This window comes from Erinaceus europaeus, chromosome 14 (assembly GCF_950295315.1).
Source record: "Erinaceus europaeus chromosome 14, mEriEur2.1, whole genome shotgun sequence".
In the NCBI taxonomy this organism is placed as follows: domain Eukaryota; kingdom Metazoa; phylum Chordata; class Mammalia; order Eulipotyphla; family Erinaceidae; genus Erinaceus; species Erinaceus europaeus.
Genome location: NC_080175.1, coordinates 46,113,512 through 46,123,072, shown reverse-complemented (window position 1 = coordinate 46,123,072; position 9,561 = coordinate 46,113,512). Strand labels below are relative to the sequence as shown.

Sequence of the window (9,561 nt, the reverse complement as noted above, 5' to 3'; positions counted from 1 at the left end):
GGAATAAATAAATATTTTAAAAAATAAATTTATTAGTGACTTAATATTGATTTACAAAATTATAAGGCAACAGGAGTATAATCCTCCACTGCAGTTCTTCCAAGGTTGCAGATCTTTTTATCTCATTTTGGTGCAAGGTGTTAAGTGGCCTACTTAGTCAGCTCCCAGGCTACACAATCCCCTTCCTTTCTTAAGGATGAGTAACATGCCACATTGTGGGTGGGCCACATCCTGTGTATCCCCTGATGGACTCATGGACTGTCCCAACCTCTTGGTAACTGTGACTGTGTAGTTTGGAGACCTGGTCGTCCGGCATCCATTCAGGACAGGTTGCTTGTGAGCTGCCTACCTGGAGAGGAGTGCTGGGGTATCTGAGTATAGGGAAGGGCACATGGTTGCAGCAGGGGCTCATTTGCCCACCTCTGGTTGCAGGGTCAAATCCTAGGTGTGTCTGGCACACCTCTATATCACTAAAAGCAATACCTCCTAGAACACCAGGACCCAGTGGTCCCCAGTCTCAAAGAAGTATCACAGACAGGTCCTGAATCCTGACTCTGGGTTCTCACCACTGGGGACCTCAGCTACCAAACCTGTTTTCATGCCCCCTCCACTGCAGCCAGTGACTCACTGGCTTCTTGGTGACCAATGTGGAAGCATGGCCTGCCCCTTGGGAAGGGCCACAGGTCACATGACTCAAGGTGAGGGCACACAGAGAGGGAAACAATTGGTGAAAACTGCCGCTTTTCTAGAATGTTCCAACAAATAGCTGCCCAGGCACTGCTCCCAGGTTCCCTCCTGGCACTGGAAGGGAGGCTTAATTGCTCTCATGCTGAAGTGCTAAGGACACAATGTTTTTATTTTATTTTATTTTATTTTATTTTATCTTATTTATAAAATGGAAATATTGGCAAGACCATAGGATAAGAAGTGTACAGTTCCACACAACTTCCACCACCAGAGCTCCGTATCCCATCTCCTCCCTTGAAAGCTTTCCTATTCTTTATCCCTCTGGGAGCATGGACCCAGGGTCATAATCAATATCCGGTGAAGTATGTCTGAGCAGAGGAAATATGTTCAGGGCCCAGATAATGCACTGGGGAGTAGGAGGGGTCAGGGTGGTGTGGGGTGGGGAAGAAGCTGAAATCTTGCTCAGATGTGGCTGCCAGCTTTCTCAGCTGCCAGACTCATGCTCCGTGTGTGTGTGTGTGTGTGTGTGTGTGTGTGTGTGTGTGTGTGTGTCTACACGCACATTGATAGATGGTACTGCTCGTCTTCAGTTTTTTCCACATAGGGCCTGGATTACTGGGAACAATCCAGCTTATGTGTCCAAGGGCAGAGCAGGCCTGTTTATCTCTGGTGCTGACACACCAGCATGTCTCCTGAGGTCCCTCTCTAAGTAGGACTTATGTCTCCCCAGATGGGAGACTAGAAAACAAGGGCCACCACCAGGCCTGCAAGTAATACACTGCCAGCAGCTGACTTTGCTATATGCTCTGTGTGGATTTTAGGGAAGAAACTGTCTGTTCCTATTAAAAATGGTTATTATGAAATCCTGGCCTAATGGGCTTTGTTGTTGTTTATTTGTTTTGCCACCAAGTTTATTTCTGGAGCTCAGCGCCTGCATGACTCCTTTGTTCCCAAAGTTTCTTTTTTTTTCCTTCCAAAGTTTCTTTCTTCTTTCTTTTATTTTTCTTTTTGGGGAAGAAAAGAGGAGAGAGACCACAGCACCAACACTTATGCGATGTGGTAGCGCCGGGTTCAATCTTTCATTGCACATATGACAAAGCAGCGCACTGTCTAGGTGAGCTACTTCATAGGCCTAGGTAAATTTTTTTCTTTCATTTTTTTATATAGATAGAGGGAGGGAGAGGGAGGGAGAGAGACTGGAGGCAGGCAGTGGTGTACCTGGTCAAGCACACATATTACAGTGCACAAGGACCCAGGTTCAAGTCTCCGGTCCCTACCTGAAGCAGGCAAGTTTCACAAGTGAAGCAGGGCTGCAGGTATCTTTTTGTCTCTCTTCCTCTCTCTATCTCCCCCTCACCTCTAAATTTCTCTCTGTCTCTAATTCAATACTAAATTAATTAAACTTAAAAAAAAGAAAGAGAGACACTGCAGCACCACCTCATGAAGCTTCCCTCTCCGCAGCTGCTCCCATGTGGTGGCAAGGGATTCAAATCCAGGTAGCTTAGCATAGTAAAGTATGTGCTTTACTGGGAGAAGTACCTGCTGCCCTCCTCCCTGTGTTTGAGGCATCCTTTACTTGGACCATGTGACTTTTCTTGCCCTTTCTGATGGGACCCAGGAGCTGGGCTGCAGTCAGAAACTAAAGACATGGTCCCTTTGTGGAAGTGACAGTTGGGGGCATGTGCAAGGAAAGCCAGGTCTTCAGGGGTGACTGGGCTTTTGGACTGTCCCCTAGAGGGTTCTGACTAAGTCTGGAGTGATCTGGGGTGTGCCACAGCTGGGAGTGGGGGGAGGAGTGCTACTATATCCAGAGTGTGATGGCTAGGAAGATGCTGAGTAGACCATAGTGCACAGAACACCTCCAAACAGGGAACCACCTGCTTGACAGATTAATGTTTGGCCTGAAAATTCAGGAGCCAGAAGATGACCTGAGGACCCAGGCTTGTGTTCCAGGACCACATGGGCATGCTATAAATAGCAAGGCACATGGTCCAGAGGTGATGCAGTGTACTCTCAAGCATGAGTTCCTAAGTTCAGGCTCTGGCAGCACATGATGTCTGGTTCTCTCTCTCTCTCTCTCTCTCTCTCTCTCTCTCTCTCTCTCTCTTTCTCGCTCATCTTTCTTATAATAAATAAGTAAATGAAATCTTAAAAAAACAGCAAGTCACCAAGGGAAGCCCCACAGATGATGGAGTGGTACTGTGGTATCTCTTTCTCTCTCTATCCCTTCCTCTATGTGAAATAATGATGATGATGATGATGATGATGTTGACCCGATAGCAAAGGAACTGCATGTGTGGGGGGAAAAAGGTACAACCTGGATGAGTTCCCAAGAGGCCTGGGAGACGAATAACATGTTGGACTCTCAAGCATGAGGTTCTGTATTCAGTCCCCAGTATCACAAGATCCAGAGGGTTGCTGTCTTTTTTTCTCTCATAAAGAAAATATTATTATCCTTAAAAATAGAGAGGGGGCTGGATGGTGGCATACCCGGTTGAGTTACCATGCTCAAGAACTCAATTTCAACCCCCAAGTTCCCTCCTGCAAGAGGGAAGTTTCATGATAACTGAAGTAATGTTACAGGTCTCTTTCTCTCTTTCTATCTCTCTCTCTCTCTCTCCCTCTTAATTTACCCTTTTCCTCTCAATTTCTCTGACTCTAATAAAAGAATAACATATTAAAATAAAGAATAAAATTAAAAGAGGGGTAAACCAACCACAAAAAGGACAAATACTACGTTCTTCCACTTATATGAGGACCAAAAATATCACCTTCATAGAAACAGGAAATAAGAGGTGGATTCCAATGGGCTGGAGGAGGGAAATCAGTTTTTTTCTTTTCTTCACAAGAATCATCACTGGTTTTTGTATGTATTTATGTGTACAATTCATCAACCTGCCAGCCCCAGTTGGTTTTTTTTTTTTAGGTGGGGGGGACTTCCATTTATGATGTTCTCCTCTTTTTTGTCTTTCATGATTTTGTGCAGTGATGAGTATCAAACCTAGGACAAGCAAGGCACATGCTGTGTCACTGAGTCGCCTGCCCATGCCCAGGATGAGTGTTTACTGGGGATAGTCTGTTTAGTAAGAAGAAAAGAGCTCTGGAGGCAGATGGCGGGGTGGTTACATGACAATATGGCTACACTTAATGCTCCAGAACTGAGCTCTTAAAAGTGGTTAAAAAATATTCTTCTTATGTGTATTTACCACAATTTTCAACATTTAATTCATTTTTATTACCACCAGGGTTATCGCTGGGGCTCAGTGCCAGCACTATGAGTCCACTCCTCCCAGTGGCCATCCACTCTTTTTTTTTGCTTGAGGGGAGGGAGCTAGACAGGGAGAGAGAGAAAGAGAGACAGTTTTGTTTTACCACTTGTGAAGAATCCCCCCCTGCAGGTGGGAAGCAGAGACTCAAACCTGGGTCCTTGCACATGGTAATATGTGAGCTCAACTGGGTGTGCCACTGCCCGACTCTGCTTTTCTTTTTTTTTTGTAAATATTTATTTTATTTATTTATTCCCTTTTGTTGCCCTTGTTGTTTTATTGTTGTAGTTATTATTATTGTTGTTGTTGTTGGATAGGACAGAGAGAAATGGAGAGAGGAGGGGAAGACAGAGAGGAGGAGAGAAAGATAGACACCTGCAGACCTGCTTCACCGCCTGTGAAGCGACTCCCCTGCAGGTGGGGAGCCGGGGATCGAACCGGGATCCTTATGCCGGTCCTTGTGCTTTGCGCCACCTGCGCTTAACCCGCTGCGCTACAGCCCGACTCCCTCGACCCTGCTTTTCAACATTCTTAAAAAGTAAATAAAAGTGGGAGTCAGGCAGTAGCACAGCGGGTTAAGCGCAGGTGGCACAAAGCGTGAGGACCGGCTAGGATCCCGGTTCAAGCCCCCGGCTCTCCACCTGCAGGGGAATAGTTTCACAGGCAGTGAAAAGCAGGTCTGCAGATGTCTATCTTCCTCCCCCCCTCTCTGTCTTCCCCTCCTCTCTCCATTTCTCTCTGTCCTATCTAACAACGACATAAATAACAACAATAATAACTACAACAATAAAAATCAACAAGGGCAAAAAAAGGGAAAATAAATATTTAAAAAAATTTTTTAAGTAAATAAAAGTAAAAAAAAAAAGAATGGGGGCTGGGCAGCAGCGCACTGGGTTAAGTGTACATAGTACGATGTAGAAGGATCCATGCAAAGATCCAGTTTTGAGCCCCCTGGCTCCCCACCTGCAGGGGGTTGCTTAACAAGCAGTGAAGCAGGTCTGCAGATGCCTCTGTTTTTCTCCCTCTCTATCTTCCCAGCCTCTCTCAATTTCTCTCTGTCTTGTCAAAAAAAGAAAAAATTGAAAAGATGGCCATAAGAGTGGTGGATTCATAGTGCAGGCACGGAGCCCCAGTGATGACCCTGGAGATACATACATACATACATACATACATACATACATAAAAAAAAACACTTAATCCAAGTGCTGTCAAGTGGTGTCAAGGCTGAAAGACCCATGGAGCAGGGACTGTGACCAGCAGGTACTGGCTTGCATTTTGTAGCTCTGAGTGCGCATAAGATTGCCCCTCCAGCCATGTGTTACCCCAGCCACACAGCCTGCAGAGCCATAGCTGCCCAGAACCCTTCCTCTGTCCCTGCACCCATGAGAGCTACAGAATCCTTTACAAATAGCACTGGAGGATAGGGAGGAGATAGCTTATCCGGTAAACCTCAGACTTTATCATGTGTGAAGACCTGGGTTTGAGGTCCAAGTCACCACATGGGAGTATTCTGCCTGCCATGAAAGGGAAGCTCTGGCTATGGTGGAACAGTGCTGTGGTGTCTTTTTCTTGATGAAAATCATTATCATCATCACCAGAAGCAGTGTGATTGTGCAAAGCACAAGGCCCCAACAGAGGAAATAAAGAAGGGGGGACTGAAGGGTCCAGGGGGTAGCATAATGATTATACCATGCCTGAGGCTCTAAAGTCCCAGCACCACCATAAGCCAAATCTGAGTAGTGCTATGGGGGGGTATTAAAATGGAATTGGGGTGGCAGCCTACATCCCCAAGCAGCTCATGGCAATTCACAACTAGGGAGGTCCTGTCATCTTCCTGCACCAGTCCTCAGATCCCCCAGAAAAAAAGGTATTTTTTTTTTAAGATTTTAAAAAATATTTATTTATGTATTTATTCCCTTTTGTTGCCCTTGTTGTTTTTTATTGTTGTAGTTATTATTACTGTTAGATAGGATAGAGAGAAATGGAGAGAGGAGGGGAAGACAGAGAGGGGGAGGGAAAGATAGATACTTGCAGACCTGCTTCACTGCATGTGAAGCGACTCCCCTGAAGGTGGGGAGCCAGGGGCTCTAACCAGGATCTTTAGGCCGGTCCTTGGGCTTTGCACCACCTGCCCTTAACCAGCTTCACTACTGCCCAACTCCCTAGAAAACAGTTTTTATGACCAGAGATTCCACACAAGAATCAGTGCCTGTCTGGCCAGAGCCGAGTAGTGTTCTCTCCCTCTCCCTCTCCCTCTCCCTCTCCCTCTCCCTCTCCCTCTCCCTCTCCCTCTCCCTCTCCCTCTCCCTCTCCCTCTCCCTCTCCCTCTCCCTCTCCCTCTCCCTCTTTAAAATAAAACAAATAGAGACCAGGCAGTGGCATACCTGATTGAGAACACATTTTACCATGCACAAGGACCCAGATTCAAGGTCCCAGTCCCTACCTGCAGGGGGAAACCTTCATGAGTGGTAAAACAAGGCTGCAGGTATCTCTGTGTCTCTTCCTCTTTATCCCCCTTCTCTCTCAATTTCTCTCTGTCCTATCAAATTAAATAAAGTTAAAAATTCTTTTATTTATTTATTTTTATTTATTCCCTTTTGTTGCCTTTGTTGTTGTTGTTGATGTTGTTGTTGTTGGATAGGATAGAGCGAAATGGAGAAAGGAAGGGAAGACAGAGAGGAGGAGAGAAAGATAGACACCTGCAGACCTGCTTTATCGCCTATGAAGCGACTCCCCTGCAGGTGGGGAGCCGGGGGCTTTAACCAGGATCCTTATGTTGGTCCTTGAGTTTTGTGCCACATACACTTAACCCACTATGCTACAGCCCGACTCCCCAAGTAAAATTCTTTAAAAATAAAATATATTTCTAAAAATAATAGACATTCGGGAGTCGGGCGGTAGTGCAGCGGGTTAAGCACATGGCGCAAGGCTCAAGGACCGGTGTAAGGATCCCGGTTCAAGCCCCCAGCTCCCCATCTGCAGGGGAGTCGCTTCACAGGTGGTGAAGCAGGTCTGCAGGTGTCTATCTTTCTCTCCCCCTCTGTCTTCCCCTCCTCTCTTCATTTCTCTCTGTCCTAACCAACAACGACAACAATAATAACTACAACAATAAAACAACAAGGGCAACAAAAGGGAATAAGTACATTAAAAAATTATAAAAATAAAAAAAAATAATAGACATTCAACCTTCTCACTGGACTCATTACTTCTGAGAGCCAGCAGAGCACTTGGTGTAACATGGTGGCTGGTCTACAGTGAAAGGATAATGGGAAGAGGGGATACCTGATTAATGCTTTGAGCAATAGATCTGTGGACAGCATGGGGGAGACCAGCCTTGATCCAGTCAGCTGGGACAACTCTGGGCCTATGGCACAGACTGGCTCAGAGCAACCCTGCAGCCTTCACAGAGCATCATGGATCCAGAGACAATCACACCGACAGTCTTGGGCTTCCTCCTTCTGGGCCAGTTTCATCACATCAGCTTTCTTCTTGGACAGCTGGCCTTCTCAGGAGCCCCCACAACAGTGGGGGCACTAGGAAATGACAGTTTGCTGTATGCTAAGGGGGTGGTCCCTATTTTCTCAGCCATCCCTCCACTCCTCTCTCAGGAGCTTAGGTTAAAAAATGCACAAAAATTCAAGTCTCAGAATAAATTAGAGGAGAGGAGAATATATATATGAAGGTGATAACCATAGAAATCACTTTTACTCAAAGGCAATAATGCAAAGGATCATAAACATAAGCTGCAAGCGTTGAGGCTTCTCTGTGCCAGTGCCGGCTGCCACAGGAGGGCCCATTTGGAAGGAAGGCAGAGACTTCTCATTCACTCTTGACATATCCCTCAGATTAAAAACTTGAGCCAGGGAAATATGAGTGGAATATGGAGAATTACGAGGGAGCAAAAGCCCCCCAAACTAGGACAAAGATGGAGAACATGAATCACATTTACAAATGTTCCCCTGGCTGACATTCTGCCTGGAATGCAGTCACATATCATGAGAGGATGGGGATAAATAATTCACAGAGGAGGCAAGGTGGCAACCCTGGGTGGAGCATGGTGTTTGGAAGCTCTGTGGCATTGGTGACTGAAGGGCTCCTCCCAGGACTAGCTGCTGTCACCTTGCTCCTGCAACTATCAGAGGAACTGACCACGATGACAAGCACACAGATATCTTGTGCCCAGGCATCTGGCCATCTGCAAAGAGCCAGCCAGACTCCACTGGAAGCAGTCATTTCAGATGGTATGTGGATAACTTTGCTCTCCCTCCTTTTTATTTATTTATTTAAATGTTTATTTATTTGGATAGAGTCAGAGATTGAGAGAGAAGGAAGAGAAGGGGCCAGGTGGTGGCGCATCTGGTTAAGTACACACATTATGTGTGCAAGGACTCAGGTTCAAGCCCCTGGCCCCTACCTGCAAGGAGAGAAGCTTCACAAGTGGTGAAGCAGGGCGATAGGCGTCTCTCTGTCTCTCTCCCTCTCTATCACTCCCTTCCCTCTCAACTTCTCTCTGTCTATATTCAATAATAAATAAATTAAAATATAAAAAAGAAAGAGGAAAGGAAGAGATAGAGAGGAAGAGACACTTGTGGAAGCACGTTCTTCAGGAACACATACTGGGCTGGGGAAGCAGCAAAATGGTTATGCAATGACTTTCTCATCTGAGGCTCTGAGGTCCCAGGTTCAGTTCCAGCACTGCCATAAGCCAAAACTGAGCAGTGCTGTGGTCAAACAGGCAAACCTTGCTGCCTCCAAGAAAGCCCAATAGGCTGGGAAGCAACTCCCTCTGTGTAGATGTAGTGCTAAAGCACTTGGGTACCATGTGTCCTAGGCATCAAAGGTGCCAGGGAAATGCCAGGTTGCTCCCCCCACCCATACACACACACAATCAAATGGGCAGAGATGCAGCCTGGGGAACTCCCAGGTGACTGTGCTGTAGAGAACATGCAGGAAGCTCAAGAGTCCAGCTGCTGGTGTGGATCCTCACCGCCATTTCTCAGCTGGGTGACCTTGAACAGTGGGAGAATTCTCCTGTGCCTCAGCTTCCTCATCTAGGGAAATAGCATGTGTGCTAAGCTTAGGAGCTAGACATCAGGTTAATAGGCACTTAGCTTCCGAAAGGCTCTTCAAGTGGGTTGAACGTGCCCTTTGATCTGCTTTGGGAAGGGTGTCTTCCAGCTTTGTTTACCTTTGCAGGCTCTGGGTCTAGGATAGCTGGTAAGACATTTGGGTGTTTCTTCAACAGGAGTCTTCCAGCTTTGTAACCCCAAGGTGTGGAATGCTGAATTTCATTAGACCTAGAGGAGAAAAGGGAGAGCTTTGTGTGGCAGTTCCAGGCAGGGTATTCCCCATCTCTTCCCCTTCCTTTTCTGTAGGCCTCCCTGAACATGTTCCTTTCTGCACCAAGATGTGCGCAGCCCTGATGGTGTGCATCTGAGGAGCACTAGGAAGTGAGGACTTAGGAAAAAGCTTCTGCTACAGTGGAAAAGGCAAGTCAGAAATGGAATGTTTGCGAAGTTGTGATTTTATATAAACATGAATTTTTTGGTAAAAATTATGCACATATGTCTATAACACATATTTATAATATAGACTGGGCCAGGAGATA

At 46.2% G+C, this 9,561-nt stretch overlaps 1 pseudogene; it reads right to left on the bottom strand.

The window, feature by feature from the left end:
* Nucleotides 1–9,125: 9,125 nt before the first annotated feature.
* On the bottom strand, nt 9,126–9,200 carry LOC132532908 (small nucleolar RNA SNORD22; annotated as a pseudogene).
* Nucleotides 9,201–9,561: the final 361 nt, after the last annotated feature.